General features: G+C 45.3%; 1 long non-coding RNA gene and 1 pseudogene across 1 annotated transcript; both read right to left on the bottom strand.

Moving 5' to 3' along the window:
• Positions 1–3,564: 3,564 nt before the first annotated feature.
• Positions 3,565–12,425, bottom strand: LOC129514774 (RAD52 motif-containing protein 1-like; annotated as a pseudogene).
• A 1,737-nt stretch (positions 12,426–14,162) lies between these two features.
• Positions 14,163–17,309, bottom strand: LOC129514770 (uncharacterized). The gene is made up of 2 exons (XR_008665501.1): positions 17,156–17,309; positions 14,163–14,510 (listed from the first exon to the last, which is right to left on the bottom strand). It is a non-coding gene; the product is annotated as an uncharacterized LOC129514770 (long non-coding RNA).
• Positions 17,310–17,432: the final 123 nt, after the last annotated feature.

The following is a 17,432-nucleotide window of genomic DNA, read 5'->3' on the forward strand; positions in this document are numbered from 1 at the left end:
AGGGCTGAGCGACAGACTCATGCTGAACTGGCAAAGGTCCCACCTCTGTAGTGGGTTCTGGTGTTACAGTAACCTGCACGTCTGCAGGTTTAACAGTGATATTGGGCAGGTTTAAATGTTGAACCTGATGGTGACCTGGAGGTGCAACTCTCACCTCATGATGCTCTAGATGTTGAGCTGGGTGTTCCTGCTGGGTTGGAATAGGTTCCACCTCCCCCAGAGACAGCTCTGGTGGCTGAGATCCTTGTTCTTGCAGGGTTGCAGAAGATTCTATCTCCCCTGGAGATTGACCTGGGTTCTCTTGCTGGGTTGAAGATTCTGCCTCATTAGGGAGCTGTGCAGGTTCAGCTGGGGCCTCCTGTGTGACTAGAGTAGGCCCAGCCTCCTCAGGGAGCTCTACAGCCTGTTCTGGGGCCTCCTGTGTGACTAGAGTAGGCCCAGCCCCCTCGGGGAGCTCTACAGGCTGAGCTGGGAACTCCTGTGGGACTGGAGAAGGCTCAGCCTTATCGGGGTGCTGTGGAGGCTGAGTTACAGTTACAGTAAGTGCCAAATCTACAGGTTTAACAGTGACATTGTGTAATTTTGGCCGCTGAGCTTCATTCTGACTCAGAGACGGCACATTTACCTCCTGAGGTGGTACCTCCTCCTCTGGTGGCTGAGCTGGGGTCTCCTGAGGGGTCGAAGGTTCTACTTCCTCAGATGCCTCTGTAGGTTGAGCTGAGGCTTCCTGTTGGACTTCAGGGGTACTTGAAGGTTCAGCTGGGGCCTCTTGTGGGCCTACAGAATTTCCAGCTTCCTTAAGGATCTCTGGAGGCTGAGATTGAGCATCCTGAAGAAGTGGAGGTGTTTCTGTCTCTTCAGGGGACTCTGGATGCTTGGCCTGGGCCTCCACCCCAAGCAGAAAAGGTGCAGGTTCTTCTAAAGTTGACTGGAGAGGTCCTGCAGGGGTCTCCTGCAGGAGTGAAGAAATTTCAAGCTCCTCAGGGAGCTTTGGGGGTTGATCTGGTCCCCCTGGGAAATCCATTGGTCGGTTTTCCTCAGGATATATGATATCCATACCAGAATCTGAATAATCGTCCTGCAGTTGTTCTAGGAGCTCTTTATTTGCAAATTGGTTTGGAGTTCTAAGAAGAACTTTGGCAAGCCTTCGATGCTGAACTAGATCTTTGTCCAGGTTTGGGGATGAAACAAGAAACTTTCTTTGGTTTAAACTCTGACTGTCCAGAGGTGGAATAAGTATTTCCAATGACTGGTGATCTTCTGGCTCATCTCCAGTTTTCATCTTATTTTTGAGTGGAGGAGGCAGAACTATGGCCTGATTCTCATCACCTAACCTTGGAACCACTTGTAAGAGCCTTTTGTGCAGGGTTGGCTTGTTATTCAGATACTGATCTGTCTCTGGGGGCAGCTCACCAATTGAATCCGTGTCCAGGAATGGAACCAAAGTCTCAGTCAACTGCTTAGGCGGGGCCGATATCTGGGCTGGAGCAGAGGACCTCAAGTTATTAAAGCCCCCCGGCCCTGCGGGGGGGGTAAGTGCCTGGAGCGATTCATGCAGGAGGTCAGAGGAGTGGGAAGACCTGGGTTCCGGGGATCTCCGAAGGCCGGAGGTCCGACGGGCCCACTCCGGAAGGGGAGCTGCCTGGCCCAACAACCACAATGGTTGCCAGGTAAAGAGAAGTATTAAAATGAAGAAGCAAAGCCGGGGCATGATACTCGGAGACTCTGGGGAGCAGAGACCCAAGCCAGTGGGGCGCTTGGTCTCACCAGAGAAACCGAAATGTTCAGGGAGCCCGGTGACGCCCCCATTGTTAGCAACTGCGCGCCCCTGCCCCGCCTACGTCCCACCCTTTATTTACGCCACCTTTATTAGCTTGGCACAGCTGGGGTGCGGCTGGGGCCTGAAGCCCCTCGTTCAAGCCTTTTCCCCAGAATCCCCAGGCCAAGCCTCCCTTCCCCTGCAAAGGCCACCACTACCTCCCGCCGAGCTACAGGGAAGGATTTGGGCTGCTGGAGTCTGCATGGACCCAGACTCCAGCCGCTCTGAGGTGTAAGGGTCGGGGTGTGGAGCAGTTTCCCAAGGAAGCAGAAGACCTGGCGTCCCGGGGGATTCAAAATGCTAGTCCAATTCTGGCGGACCGAACTTGTCCTCTTCAAAGCTTAAATCCGAGACACATTCCTCCTCACCCCCCCCCCCCCCCCGGCTATACTGCTTCTAAGAAAAGAGGCTGACGTGAAGAATAAGCACGGGGACAGTGGGGAGGGGAGCACACTTTACAGTTACTCTGAAATGCTGCCATTTCCTCTAAGTTCTCAATACGCATGTCTGATTTTTAATTCACTACTGTGTTAGGAGGAGGCTACCTACCACTGAATCAGTGATGGCTCCAAATTCCTGTGGGAGGGGCTTGGGGGCATGGGGGTAGGGGAGAGGTGAGCAATTCATTCTGGGAATGAGAGTCTGAAACCAAGGGACTAGCCCTCCGTTTACATTAGTATGGAAAACTTCCCCGTCCCACCTACACTCAACACACCTGTCAATCTAGAACAAGTAACCACCATTTCTCAGAGGTCTACCCCGTGTGCACGCATGGAGAAGGCACTTAAAATGTTGAGGTCAGCATGTTAAACTTTCTGGAAATACTGTAACTACCACCCCGTTTACTTCCTTCACTGTCCTTTCTATAATCTCTTTCTGTTTAGTACGTGTTTATGGTCTGGCACAAGCTCTGGAGAACGTAGGTTTTGTTTGTTTTGTTTTGTTTTTAAGGATTTATTTATTCAGAGAGACAGGCAGAGACACAGGCTGAGGGAGAAGCAGGCTCCATGCAGGGAGCCCTACACAGGACTCCATCCAGGGTCTCCAGGATCACACCCTGGGCTGCAGGCTGCACTAACCCGCTGCTCCACCAGGGCTGTTGGGAGAGAACGGATTTTATCCTATTCCCAGTGTCTAGCACATAGTAATGGTTTTAAATGGAACTAATTCCAAAACTGGTCTTATTTAGGAATGGATCTGTTGTTAGAGTCAGGTTTCTGAAATCTATAGCATCAATACTGAATCTCTTTCTCTCACATTTCACAGGAAGCTAGATTTCTTAAAGTGTAAACTTGGATAAGTCTGAAATTTCCTTGACTGGCTTGATTTAAATTGAATTAGAAGAATTTTTGCACAAACAAAACGTCAAATACTTTTTCAGAAAGTAACCATCTTTTCTTTCTCTACTCTCTTCCCTTCAAAACAAATGTTGCAACTTCGGAGTTAGTTAAATAATCAGAATTCTAGCCCCAAATTAAGTTCTTAATGACTTGAAACACATTCTTTGCTCCTTTTATTTATTTTTTTTTAACATTCAATATATAGAACATTGGCATTTTATTTTAGAAATTACTTTGTCAACTTAATCCCTAATTTAGGGTTAGGGTTACAGAAAAGTTCTTCAACAAATATTTCATACAAGATGTCTATGTGATACTGATATCTGGGTAATATACCTTATTTGAAAGACAATTTTAAAAATATATATATTTTATTTATTCATGAGAGCCACACAGAGCCCTGAGAGGAGCCTGATGTGGGACTCCATCTCAGGACCCTGGGATCAGGCCCCAAACCCAAGGCAGATGCTCAACCACTGAGTCACTCAGGTGTCCCAATGCACATAAAGGTTTTCAAATGCTGTAGCATTATCTCACTTAAGACCATAGTTACTCTGTTCCCAAGTCCCTGAGATTCTGTTTGAGGGGAGCTCTAAAAGGCTGTGTCCTCTTCTATGTCCAAACTCTAGGAGCACTCTGATGCAATTGGCTATCCAAATTTCAAATAAGGGGTCAGAGCCAAGGGCCAAGGCTTCAAGAAAAGCCCCAGAAATTCCCTGCACTCAAAAGGAGTTTCAGAGTTTCACATTTCCCAAAAGATGACAGAGCTAACTATAGTCTTCCAAATCCTGTCAGTTGCTTTAAATTATGGTTATAGTGGCTGTGGAACCCTTGAGCTTTAATAACCTGGTGCTTGAATTAAATCATGTAGCTCCTCTTGGGTTCTGGCATCTGTAATCTCTTCACAGGGTCTGTATTCCACAGCTATTTTATCACTTTCTGTAATAAAGTTAAAGAGGATCAATTCAGAGTTTTTCTTGTTCTAAAATGTGCTGTACTGGGTGTTATGCTATATAAAAAAATAAAAATAAAATTTGCTGTATAGAACCCATCATTAGACATTCTTTTGAAATTTAAAAGCAGAAAATAAAAGCATTTTCCTAGAAGTTTTCTCATCTCACACTTCTGTTTTTATCATAACTATTTTTTAAAGACTTTATTTGAGAGAGAGAGAGAGAGAGCACATAAGCAGGGGGGAGGGGCAGAGGGAGAGATAAAAGCAGACTCCCCACTGAACAAGGGAGTCTGATTTTGGGGCTTGATTCCAGGACCCTGGGATCATGACCTGAACCAAAGGCAGACACTTAACTCACTGAGCCACCAAGGCACTCCTCCATCTCAGTTTTTAAAAAGATATGTGTTGTGTGTGTGTGTGTGTGTGAGAGAGAGAGAGAGAGAGAAAGAGAGAGAGAGAATGTATGTGAGGGCACTGGTAGGGGGAGGGGCAGAAGGAGAGGGAGAGAATCCCAAGCAGATTCCCTGCTAAGTGTGGAACCCCCAATTCAGGGCTTGACCTAGGACCCTGAGATCATGACCTAAGCCAAAATCAGAGGTCCAATGTTGGACCCATCTAGCCACCCACAAGTCCCTCCATCCCATTTACTGATAAACCAATCACACTTTAAAAATCATTATGCTGCACCGTATGCTTGAATATCTGATAGCTCTATTCTCTCTCATTACCCTTCCTTTTTTTTATACTAAAGATTCCTGTATATCCTTAGATTTTTTCCAGAATACATTTAAAAGCAGTTTGTCCAGATCTCCTCCCCAAAGCATATCTTCCCCCCCACCAAAACATGTCTCTATTTACCTATAATCTATCTACCTACAAAGATACAGATAGATATGCAGATACAGACATAAATGTACGTATCTTCAAGAGATTTCTACATGTTACCTAATTCAACACCAATCTTGAGGCTGGATTAAGTATCTTTCTAAATCCGTGACCCTGTCTCTCCTAATAACTATTTTTAAGGGTATAGTTCAGTGGCATTAAGTACATTCACATTGTTGTGCAACCATTTCCAGAACATTTTTCTTTTCATGTGCCCAAACTGAGATTCTGTATCCATTCGACAATAACTCCCCATCCCACCCACAGCCCAGCCCCTGGCAACCACCATTCTTCTATTCTGGAAGCCTTTTGAGATGATCACTTCCCTGCTGCTTTCAATCCAGCTGGAGTCCAGTTTTCCTCTCCTTGCAGATACAATATACAATACTTTGGAGAGGGGGCGGGCATGCATCTGAACACTTTATTGGCAGAAACGGGCCTATGTACCTTATAGGCAATAAAATTTCCCTTAAGGCAAACTAGAGCTACAAGACTTTTTAGCCTAAGGAGTTTTGAATGTGTATATGGATACCACAGCATATTAGGGCGAGGGTTGGCATATTAGGGCAAGGCCAACAACCCAGACGTTTAGTTTGGTTCTTAAAGGTTGTCAGAGTTGACAGCTAATGGAGATTCCAACTGATGACCACAGAAGTCAATCTACACTGGAAGAGCTGCCCAAGCTGGAAACCTGTGACCAATCCAGGGTCAGGGTCAACTCTTACAAGCAAACAAAGCTTCTAATACTTAGCTAAGATTTCTTAGGTTTTTTTTTAGATTTTATTTATTCACTCATGAGGGATTGAGAGAGAGAGAGAGAGAGAGAGAGAGAGAGAGAGAGGCAGCGACACAGGTAGAGGGAGAAGCAGGCGCCATTCAGGGAGCCCGACCTGGGACTGAATCTCAGGTCTCCAGGATCAGGCTCTGGGCAGAAGGTGGCGCCAAACCGCTGAGCCACCAGGGCTGCCCGGATTTCTTAGTCTTTAACACTCAAGGCTCTGAAGCAGGGGAGCAACTATTTGGGGACTCTCTACTAATTATAAAATTGGCAAAAAAAACCAAAAAAAACAAAAAAAGGGGGCTCCTGGGTAGCTTAGTCTGTTGAGTCTCTGATTCTTGATTTTGGCTCAGGTCATGATCTCAGGGTTGTGAGACTAAGCCCCACATTGGAGTCCATGCTGGACTTGGAGCCTGCTAAAGATTAGCTCTCTCTTCCTCTCCCTCTACTCCTCCCCTGCCTCCCTAAGAAAATAAATAAATAAATAAAATAATATTTAAAAAAATAAAATTTCCTTTGAGCACAGCCTGTAACATTCACAGCACTGTAGAACTCAATAGGGAATACAATCAACACTATTCAATAGGATGACCACTTTCAAGATTCACAAAAACATGGTTGATCATTACATCAGAATCATATTTACTCAATATGTCAGTGCCAGAAACAAAAACTGAAACCAAACTGATTCAAGAAACATAATCTAATAAATTCTCCAAGAGGAAAACAATAATGATAAGAAGTTGACATGTTTTGTCTGCTTACCATGTTCCAGGGATAGTTCTAACCTTTTTATATTCGTCATCTCGTTTACTCTTACAATATCCCTCATGATGTAAATTGAATTACCTTACTTTGCAGATAAAGAAATAGCAGCCTAGAGAGAATAAATACCTACAAATTTGACTATAAAACCTAAAATTGCATAAGAAATCTAGAGACAGAGATGGACAACAGATACCCAAAGCTTCTAATCACTATATCACTACTTTGTGTTATGGGCAAGCAATCAAGAAAGAAGATTGGGTCAAACACTTCCTATGTGGAGGCAAGTCACTGTATATCTATACACTGGGGACAAAAATATTTGCTGTCATTTGTCTCACACATACAACAAAGAACAAATTTGAGATTGCCGCTTTGGAAGCATTTGGTGAATAAAAGAATATGAAGTGTTTTCATCCAACCAACTTTTCAAAATGAGTTTATTTGCTCAAGGAACATGAAGTACTTTAAGGACAAAAAAAAAAAAAAAAAGAACAATCAAGCAAGTCTTACCTAAAACCGCAACCAACAGTTTCTGGAATGCATCAGACATAGCCTTCTTTATAGGAAGCTTCTGGGTTGTTTTCCTTTTCATCAGAAATGATAATGGCCCTAAATCCAAACAAAACAAATGAACTTAAAATTTCTAGCTGAATGATAACTGATTTTTATTGTTGTATGTTTAAAAGGAAAGTGCATCCATGATTCTTAGATCATTATCTTAGCAACTAAGGGCAGGCATAACACAAGAGTTTGGTGGAATGGCTCTGCTGTAGGTGTATCCTGGAAGGGCACATTCTTACTGCCCTGATCTCTCCCAGAAGTTCCTGAAGTACCAGAAGGGAGATGCAAGCCAAAAAGGTGGCACAAATCTCACATCACGGATTTCAAATGGACAAGTTGAAACTCTACCTCTACAGACCCAATCTACTCTCCTGTGCATCAAGGGCTGGAATCACACAGTAAGAAACGTTTGGTGTTAGTGCACATGACCTGGTCTCTTCCTAAGCATCACCCACAGGAGCCTATTTGCTAACAGCCCTGTCCCTGCCTTAAAGCCCTAAGCCTAGGGACACCTGGGTGGCAAGGGGTTGAGTGTCTGCCTTCAGCCCAGGGCGTGATCCTGGGGTCCCCGGGATCTACTCCCACATTGGGCTCCTTGCATGAAGACTGCATCTCCCTCTGCCTATGTCTCTGCCCTCTGTGTGTGTGTGTGTGTGTGTCTCATGAATAAATAAATAAAATCTTCAAAAACAAACAAACAAACAACCCAGAGCTTAAGTGCTATGAACTCCGGGAAAAAAACAGTATCAATCGGAATACCTTTCCTAGGAATCTATATTTGTTTCTTTGCACAGCAGCCCTTTTATAGGAGGCAAAGGACTGAACATTTACACAAGAGTTTATTTAAATCTTTAGTTGATAATTTTGCTGGCATAATTGAAGGCTACAAGAGATCTGAATTTGAAGGACTGGGACTATTTTAGCACAAGGCAAATTCTTAACCAAAAATAGGAAAAATAGGGATCCCTGGGTGGCGCAGCGGTTTGGCGCCCGCCTTTGGCCCAGGGCGTGATCCTGGAGACCCGGGATCGAATCCCACGTCGGGCTCCCGGTGCATGGAGCCTGCTTCTCCCTCTGCCTGTGTTTCTGCCTCTCTCTCTCTCTCTCTCTCTCTCTCTCTCTCTCTCTGTGTGTGTGTGATATCATAAATAAAAAAAAACAAAAATAGGAAAAATATTACTTCCCTCTTCCTAAACTTCTTGGCAGAAAGTCAGCTTTTGAATTTTAAAGCTAAAGGTTCTTTCAGGCATTGCCTATGATAAAAAACAAAAAAAACAAAACAAAACAAACAAAAAAAACCCCCTGTATTTTAGGGCAGAAAAACTCCACCCAGGGCTTTCCCAGCAAGGGAAAGGACTTGATGATAAGTCATCATCTGAAAAGATCTGAAAAGATGAGTTTTAGAAAGATTCTACCTCCACTCCACTCTACCTCCACCTCTACCTCCACTGTAAACAGACCTTCCTCCAGCTTATCCAAAGGCTCCTCGACCATGCCAACTCCAAGACTCTTACACTCATAGGATGGCAACACCACCTCTAATGCACAGAAGAATTTCAGGCTCTGCTTCTGAAGGGGTTCCGTGGTATCTTCATTTTCCCTTTCTTCAAGGTCAGAAAGATCCTGAAGCTGTTGGGATTTTCAATTAAAGGTCCTTCCTAGGATCTCAAGATGTCTTGTTATTAGAAATAAAAACTAAACTCCAGCAAACCTAGCTAACAGTTGAAGTATCCTATAGCTTCAAAATCAAGTAAGACTTGCAAATGAACTATTAGATATAGACAATTGTTTTTTATTCTACACCCTACAAATATTGGTGAAAATTATGGGCACCGCCACCCAAATCATTGAGAGTATTATTAATTTTAGGTGGCAGGCCAATGTTCAGGTCCTTCCACTTAGAGGACTCTCACATCTCCCCACTTCCAGTTCTCTCTTCTCTAATGTCCAAGACTTCGATGTTGAAGTGAGTCTGATTAGTCAAAGAAAATCTATAAAGTTTGCCTTGATGATCCTTTTTGATCATCCATTGAAACCAAATAATAATTTGCCAATTCTTGGCATTGGGAGCTCTTTAGGGCAAGGGCCTGATGCTGAACCGCTTTATGTTTGGTGCCAAGATGAACCTAAAGACAGGAGAGAGAGACCGAAAAATATCACAACCTGCCACATAGGCTAGTTTTGTATACACCCGACAGTTATCAATACCTATTTCATGAACTGATTGTGAAGATTAAATAGGGAACAACATTGTAAGCAATGAGCTCATAGTAAGCCCTAAATGAATGTTATTTATCATTTTTAAGCTACAGTACTTTTCTGCATCATTTCTAGGGCCTCTGATTAATTGGATGATTTCCTTCACCTCTAGTGGTGAGAGTGACGATGAAAGCAAGGAAGCCCTCCAGAAGCAAATGATAGGGTTGTAGGTGAGCAGAGGAAGTAAATTGTTTTTGTTGTCCCATCCTGTAGCTCCTGTCTGAGAACACAACCTGAAGAGCAGACAAGATGGACCTAACATGGACAAAGGACCTTAATCTGCAACACTCCTCTCCCCAAGTTACTAACCTGTTAGGACAAGGAATATACATACTTCTATAAATTTAATAAGCAACGAAACAATTAGAGGTTATTTGCATTAAATAGCTCCTTTGAGAAGGCAAACGCCTCCAGTGTTAACTCTCTAAATAACTTACATTCTGCGGTGGATTTCTTACATCCACTAGTTTCATCTTAAATGCCTATGTCAACTTTAGGCAGGATGTAGTATATTAACATATTCATAAATATTTAAATAATGCAAATAAAGTCATAGCACTATTGTTTTTTAATTTTTTTAAAGTTTTATTTAGTCATGAGAGACACACAGAGAGAGGTAGAGACATAAGCAGAGGGAGAAGCAGGTTCCCTTGGGGAGCCCAATGCAGTACTGGATCCCACAACCCCAGGATCACGCCCTGAGCTCAACCACTGAGCCACCTAGGTGTCCCAGCACTATTAATTCTTTTTTTTAAAGATTATTTATTTATTTATTAGAGACACAGAGAGAGACAGAGACACAGAGAGGAGAAGCAGGCTCCACGCAGGGAGCTTCACGTGGGCGGTGCTAAACCACTAAGCCACCGGGGCTGCCCTATTAATTCTTCATTTTTTGTTCCTGCATCCTTCTCTATCACTAGTTTATAAGCTCCTTTAGTACTTGAAGGAACCATTTCTTATTCTTTTCTCATTCCTAGAACCAAATACATTCTGTTGTTGATTGAGCGAATGAATGAAAGAATGAATGATAAGAAAATGAAACTACTTTCTCTAGCTGAAGCTGCCTGCTGGGAAGGAGAAATGAAGAGAAACTTTTAAATGTTGAGAGCTGCAGGGGAGGCTAATAGTGAGGCATAGAGGAGCTGTTCTGGACAACAAGGAAGCTTCAGAAGGGCCCTGAGCCTCCAGTTGGAGAGATAGCTGTCACCTTGGATAAGCTTGCCAACCAATTTTCTTCATGCTACTGAAAAACGTTCTCAGGTGCCTTAGACCTTTCCTTGATTTATTTGATTTAAGACATTATTCTTTTTTCTGTATTTATAAAAGGCAAAAAAACTACAACAAAAAGCCCAACCAGGAACTATGTGTAGTTGCCAAAGTATTAAAGAACACATAAGTAAACTGGATAACAATTTTGGAAAGCAGGAGTAATAACCCAAGGCTCTGTGTTAAATAAATAAAGAGATAAAGAGGGCGCCCGGATGGCTCAGATGGTTGGGCACCTGCCTTAGGCTCAGGTTGTGATCCCAGGGTCTTGGGATCAAGTCCTGCCTGCATCAGGCTCCCTCCTCAGCAGAGAGTCAGCTTCTCCCTCTCGTGGTCTCCTTCTCTTTCAAATGAATAAATATAATTAAAAAAAATAAATTCACATAATAGTAAATATAAGCAACACTCTTCTTGTGAAGATTTCCCAATTTAAGAGGTAGCATAAAATGACACGGGATTCATTACTTTTTTAGAAAAGGGATTTTATTTATTTATTCGTGAGAGAGACAAAGAGAGAAAAACAGACACAAGCAGAGGGAGAAGCAGGCTCCATGCAGTGAGCCCGATGTGGGCCTCCAGGATCATGCCCTGGGCCAAGGCAGGCGCTAAACCGCTGAGCCACCCAAGGATCCCCGACAGGGGATTTAACATCAATTGGGGTTTGATCTCTCGCTTCCAGTTGTTGTCATGAACCCTAAGTAAGGCACTTAACTATCCTGAGTTCGAGTTTCTTCAAGCCACTTAACTATCCTGAGTTCGAGTTTCTTCGTCTAAGAAAAAGGAAAACAAGTGAAACAAAAACAGAAAACCAACACAGCCACCCAAGGAAACCAGAGGATCGCTGTAGCAATGCACCTGGAAGCATCCTGTAAATCAGGAGTGCTCCGTGAATGCCAGTCTGTTATCACAGAATTCAGCACTTTGTACCAGCGGAGTTAGGAATTTCCTACTTGGACCCACCTTCACTGGAGAATTCTGAAACAGATGCTTCTCGTGGCATGCCTTTTGTGCTCTGTGAGCATCCCTTGCTGAATAAAACTTGACGGTGGCACAGCAGCCAGGGCGGGCCACTGCCGCGTTTGGGAAGACTCCTACGAATACAGAAGGCCGAACTGGGAGAACGCTGTGAACAGAGAGCGCTGCGGGGGGTCCCACACCAAATACGTACATGAAATCTCACGCCCAGAAACCAAAACTGCCCGTTCCCTCATATTCCCTAAACCCTCTGCACAGGCAGCCCGAGCACTTCTCACTTCACGAACGGGTTTTCCTCTGGAACCCTAAGATTCGAAAAGCATAGAAGGCAACAGGCGCTGGCTGTGGAGCGCTGCCCCTCAAAAATCTCTTGGGGCTGAGAGGCCGCCGAGGTCCCCTCTGGAACCAGGGTGCCTCTCAGCGGAGGCTACAAAGCGCCTGAGGGGCTAGGGCCAGTCTCCAGGGCTCCCGGTCACCGAGGGGGCGGCCTTCTCCCTCCCCCTCCATCCTGGCTCGGCTCGCGGGCAAGGCCTCGGCCGAGGGTCCGGAACTTAGCTCCCACACCAGCAAGGTTTTATCACTCTCGGTGGGAACCGCGAGAGACCGACTCCGCCACCCTCCCGTCACTGCTCGCAAGGTGCCCCCGCGCTTCTTCAAGAGAGGCCGGTCCGGGGGGCGGGGCCGGCTCGGCGGGAGTGGGGGGAGACCGCCCCGCCCCCGCCCGCCCTGGCCCCCCACTCTGGGCGGGTCTCTAACTCGACTTCCCCTCCCGCAGCGCCACCGCGCCAGAGTCCTAGAGTTTCCTTCCTCTCTTCCAGTGTATTTTTAGGGTAGAGTCCAAAGGGTGAGCTTCCAGGATCCCAGGGTGCGGTCATCTTTAGAGCAACTGGCTTCAGCGGCACCGCCAGAGAAGATTTAGAGTACTAAGCAGTTAGTAGTTCCCTACTGACCTTTAAACATTTAGATTTCTCTGGTCGCCTGGCTGGCTCAGTGGTTGGGGGTTTCCCTCCGCTAGGGCTAGGGCGTGATCCCGGGATGCCAGGATCCGTCCCACCTCGGGCTCCCCTGGGGGAGCCTGCTTCTCCCTCTGCCTACCTCTCCGCCTCTCTCTCTGTGTCTCTCATGAATAAATAAATTCTTAAAATCTTTTTAAAAAATGTCCTGGGGTTTCTAAACAGTGGTTTTCAGACCGGAGCTGGTCATTGATGAAGTTTTCACCAGTCCTTGGCAAAACAAGAAAAGGACCATATAATCAGGGTTTACTATATATATATATAAAATTCATTTATTTGTAAACTAAATTTATATATATATATATATAAAACAAACTCTATCCCATTATCCTAAAAATATGACCTTCATTTTTCATGCTAAAAAATTGTTTTATGAGGCGTTGCTGATAGAGGATAGTTATTTATTTATTTATTTATTTATTTTTAAAGATTTATTTATTTATTTATGATAGACACAGAGAGAGAGAGAGAGAGAGAGAGAGGGCAGAGACACAGGAGGAGGGAGAAGCAAGAAGCAGGCCCCATGCAGGGAGCCCAACAGGGGACTGGATCCCCGGACTCCAGGATCACGCCCCAGGCCAAAGGCAGGTGCCAAACCACTGAGCCAACCAGGGATCCCTAGAGGATAGTTTTAATGAGTGCTTTTACTTGAGCTTTAAAATAAAAAGTTGGAAATCTTAACCCCGCCTTAACTTTGTTGATGTTTTATTGGTCTGTGAAAACAAGTGAAGGCCCAGAAGTAGGGATATCAGTGGCCCAAGTGGGACAGTTTAGTCAAACACTGTTGTTAGCTATGTGCAGGACATTCCTCCAAGGGCCCCTTTTCTGTCTTTGCATTGTCCTTATGCATGTTTTACTCCACATTAGCACCTTCAGATCCCAAATAAAGATGCGTTTATTTTCTTAAACATCTAGATTTTAGCCCATTCTCTGAAAGCACCCCCAAATCATTGGCACCTGGCACCATCTCTTGACCCCAGCCAGCACTACTTTCTTTCTCCACCTCAATATACAAGACCCTTAGCCCCACCCATTATCTTCTTCGGAATCTTCTTTTACTTTTTTTTTTATTATTCATGATAGGCACACAGTAAGAGAGAGAGAGAGAGAGAGAGAGAGGCAGAGACACAGGCAGAGGGAGACGCAGGCTCCATGCACCGGGAGCCCGACATGGGATTCGATCCCAGGTCTCCAGGATCGCGCCCTGGGCCAAAGGCAGGCGCCAAACCGCTGCGCCACCCAGGGATCCCATCTTCTTTTACTTTGAAAATAGTTGGCTTTGGAGAAATGACCGGGATCCTGATACTGTTTTAAACCAAAAATTGTAGATTTTATTACCCATCTCATTATCCATTGTATTCATTGTACGTATCAACTCAATTATTATACCCATTAGTTGAGTATGTCTCCGCTTCTCTGGGTAGCTTATAAACACCTCAAGAACAATAGTTGTGGTTTATTTTCCTTCTTCTAGTGCCTGCCACACTCTTAGGTTAGGTACTGGAATATATCTAGAATTAAAAATGAATAAATCAACACATCCTTTGCACAAGGAATGCTTTAATAATTATCCAAATATAACAACTTCTTCATTGTGGTCCTCTTGGTTTGCAAATGAGAGTCAGAACCAGAGGCCTGGGCCCAGACAGGTACAAGGAGGAAGCCCGAGACAACCATTTATTCCTGGGGGATCCGGTCAGGTTTATTCGTAAATGGGAAGGAAAGAAAATAACGTGAAGCGGAGGCAAGAGGAAGGAGAAATGAATTCCTGAGTGAGAAGAGGAGCTCTGGAATGACTCTACAGCAGCCCTGTGTCCTGTCTCATCCCAAGAAACATCCTGTCATCCAGTAGGAGAGTGGCCGGCCTGCACAGTGCGACCTCCATGCTACCCTGTGGAAAGAAAACAGATTGGCTCTTGTTTTTACTACTCAGTAAGCTCCTTCTGCACCTACATGACCCAGATCTTAGAGCAGTGCTCAGAATCCCCTTCATTCCTAGCTCTCTGCTTTGTTCCCCCTGGCCCTCTGATTCGTCCCTTAAATTTCCCCTATCTGTGGTCTTTGTCCTCTACTTCCCCCAACCGATATGCTTCCACATTTTCAAAACCTCCTCTTCCTCTGAAGTATGAGAGCACCATTGTAGAAGGCTGAGAGTTTCTAAATAAATTAAAAGGTAAATAAAAAATAATCAATCTCAGGTGCAACCATTGACTCTCCCTCCAGAACAGGTCAGCTCTAATAGCCATCAGTGTCCCTTCTGCGTGGTGTTTCTAGAGTAGGCAAGGCACTTAACTCCCTCCATCCTCACAGACGCCTGGAGGCCAGTTGTAGTCAACTGGCCAGTTGTATATACAGCCAGTTGCATTCTGTATATATCCAGTTTGAAGCTCAGAAAAGTAAAGTAAACATCCTAATGTCCACCATCGTGGACAAATGCTGACAGGAGCATTTACATTTACAGAAAATGTTGCTGCCAATTAGCAAGAGGGGACCCTGTGGCAACCGTGATGGTATAGCTCAATTGCTCTCAGGCCTCCAGCTGATGGAACCAAGCAGGGATCAGCATCCAAACTGAACCAATCAGGTTCTTTATCCCAGGTACTTGGACAGGGACTAAGCCTAGACAGTCTCTGTTGCTGCTCAGGACATTAGCCCATCCACTTGGGGCAGCCAGACTGTGTGCTGTGAAATGTGGAGGAGAGAATGCTGCTCTCTACCAAGAAAGTAGTGACGCAAATGGACCAGGAGGCAGAAACTTGCCAGGAAAAGCTGGCTGACACTTTCCAGCTCTGCTTCCACTACCTTCCTGAGGTCTAGCCACACCTGTGTAAGCTCAGGGAGACACCTTGTGCCCTCAGGATACAGCTCCCTCTACTCACTCGAGTTACTTTGTTACTGCATCAAAAGAGTTTTATTTATTTATTTTTTTAAAGATCTATTTTTTTAAAGATTTTATTTATTCATGTGAGACACACAGAGAGAGACAGGGACATGGGCAGAGGGACAAGCAGGCTGCCTGATGTGGGATTCGATCCCAGGCCCTGGGGATCACCACCTGAGCTGAAGGCAGATGATCAACCACTGAGCCACCGAGGCGCCCAAATATTTATTTGTTTATTTATTTATTTTGAGAGAGAGAGAGAGAGAGAGAGAGAGAGAGAGAATGACACAGCCCTAACGGGTGAGGATCAGAGGGAGAGGGGAAATCCCAAGCACAACTGTGCTGAATGTGGAGCCTGACTCAGGGCTTGATCCATGACTGTGAGATCATGACCTGAGTGGAAATCAAGAGTTGGACCCTCAACTGACTGAGCCACCCAAACGCCCCCTTCTAAAATCATTTTAGTACATCAGAAAAAGACCCAGGTCCTGGGTATTGTAAGTCAGAGTTCCAAGCCCTGCCACTCTCCCACATTTTTCTAGGCTATAAAAGGGTCTAGTCCTTGCCTACTGTGCCTTTCTCTGTCACTACAACCTTCCCAGGGCTCTGGCTGCTACCCTAGTCCCACAGTGTCCTCCCCACCAGTTCTTCATACCCCCTGCTCCAGACACAATCTTTTTTGCACAGCTGATGGCTGAGAGAAGATTGGGGCTCAGTATGTCTGGAAGGAAGAGAGAGAGAGAGAGAGAGAGAGAGAGAGAGAGAGAGAGAGAGAGAACCTGTGACAACAGAGGACTAAGACTGAGGCAGACAAGGCTTGCTCCAGCTCGCTGGGCTTGCCCCTGCGCTGGCATGTACCCCCCAGGGGCTGAGTATTTCCAGATTAGGCAAAGCCTCCCTCCCAGAGGCCTATTTAGACATCCCCACAATGGCGACAGGGAGTGGCCGGGGGTGGGGGCAGGAGGGACAGGACAACTGTTTACCCCCATACTTCCTAGTCAGGGTAGATGGTAGTTCATGCCACGTTTGAGGGTTTCTAGGGAAAGGAGATGTCAAAACCGGCAGTATAGAGATCAAGGTAAATCTTGCCTGATCAGGGAAGCTCTTCAGATGAAGAGTCTAGGGATGTGAATCAGAGTATGAAAGAGGAGAGAAGGTCCAAGTCATGGACTATGGAGCCTCCTGGAGCGGCTCTGAGGTCGGCAGTTTGCACTTGGCCTTTAATCAGACATTGGCCAAAGTTATTACTTGATGGTTAGAGTGGAGCCTTCAGGGCCACCAGCCTGGTATTCGGCACTGGTTCTATGAGCCTCAGTTTGCTCATCTGTAAAGTGGGCATCATAATAGTTTCCATCACATGAAACGCTGGGTGAAATGGGCTCTGCAGGTAAAGTGCTTAGTATAGGACACACTCTCAAGAAATGTTGGCTGCTGCTGTTGCTCCTGCTCTGCTATTAACTATGCAGAGCTTTTCTAGATCCTGTACACCAAAGAATCTGCTAAGTGGATGGGCACTACAGCCACTTGTCAAGTCCTCTGCTCAGCAAAAACATTTCTGGACTCCATGGGCAGTCCGTCTGGGGACACTCCCAGACTTTGAATAGGAAGAGAAGTCCTGTGAGTAGAGCTTTCCCACCCTGAGGCCCTGGCCAGACCTTGACAGTCCTCGTGGCAAATGTTTTCTGAGTGACTCCAGTAATCCTTGCAGCAGAAATGCCTGTAGATCTGGAAGATGCCGTAGTCGAAGCTGCCGATTCCATTTTTATTTCCCTTCGATATGTTGAATCTGCTTTCCACAAAAGCCAGACATAGCCCTTCAAACAGGAAGAAGAGGGTTTTAGGTTTTTAGGTTTTTAGAAGAGGGTTTTTTTTTGGGGGGGGTTGAGCTTAAGGAGGAGGGAGATGGAGGAGAGAGGGAGATCAGGAAGCAGA

Source organism: Nyctereutes procyonoides, unplaced genomic scaffold (assembly GCF_905146905.1).
Source record: "Nyctereutes procyonoides isolate TBG_1078 unplaced genomic scaffold, NYPRO_anot_genome, whole genome shotgun sequence".
Classification (NCBI taxonomy): Eukaryota; Metazoa; Chordata; class Mammalia; order Carnivora; family Canidae; genus Nyctereutes; species Nyctereutes procyonoides.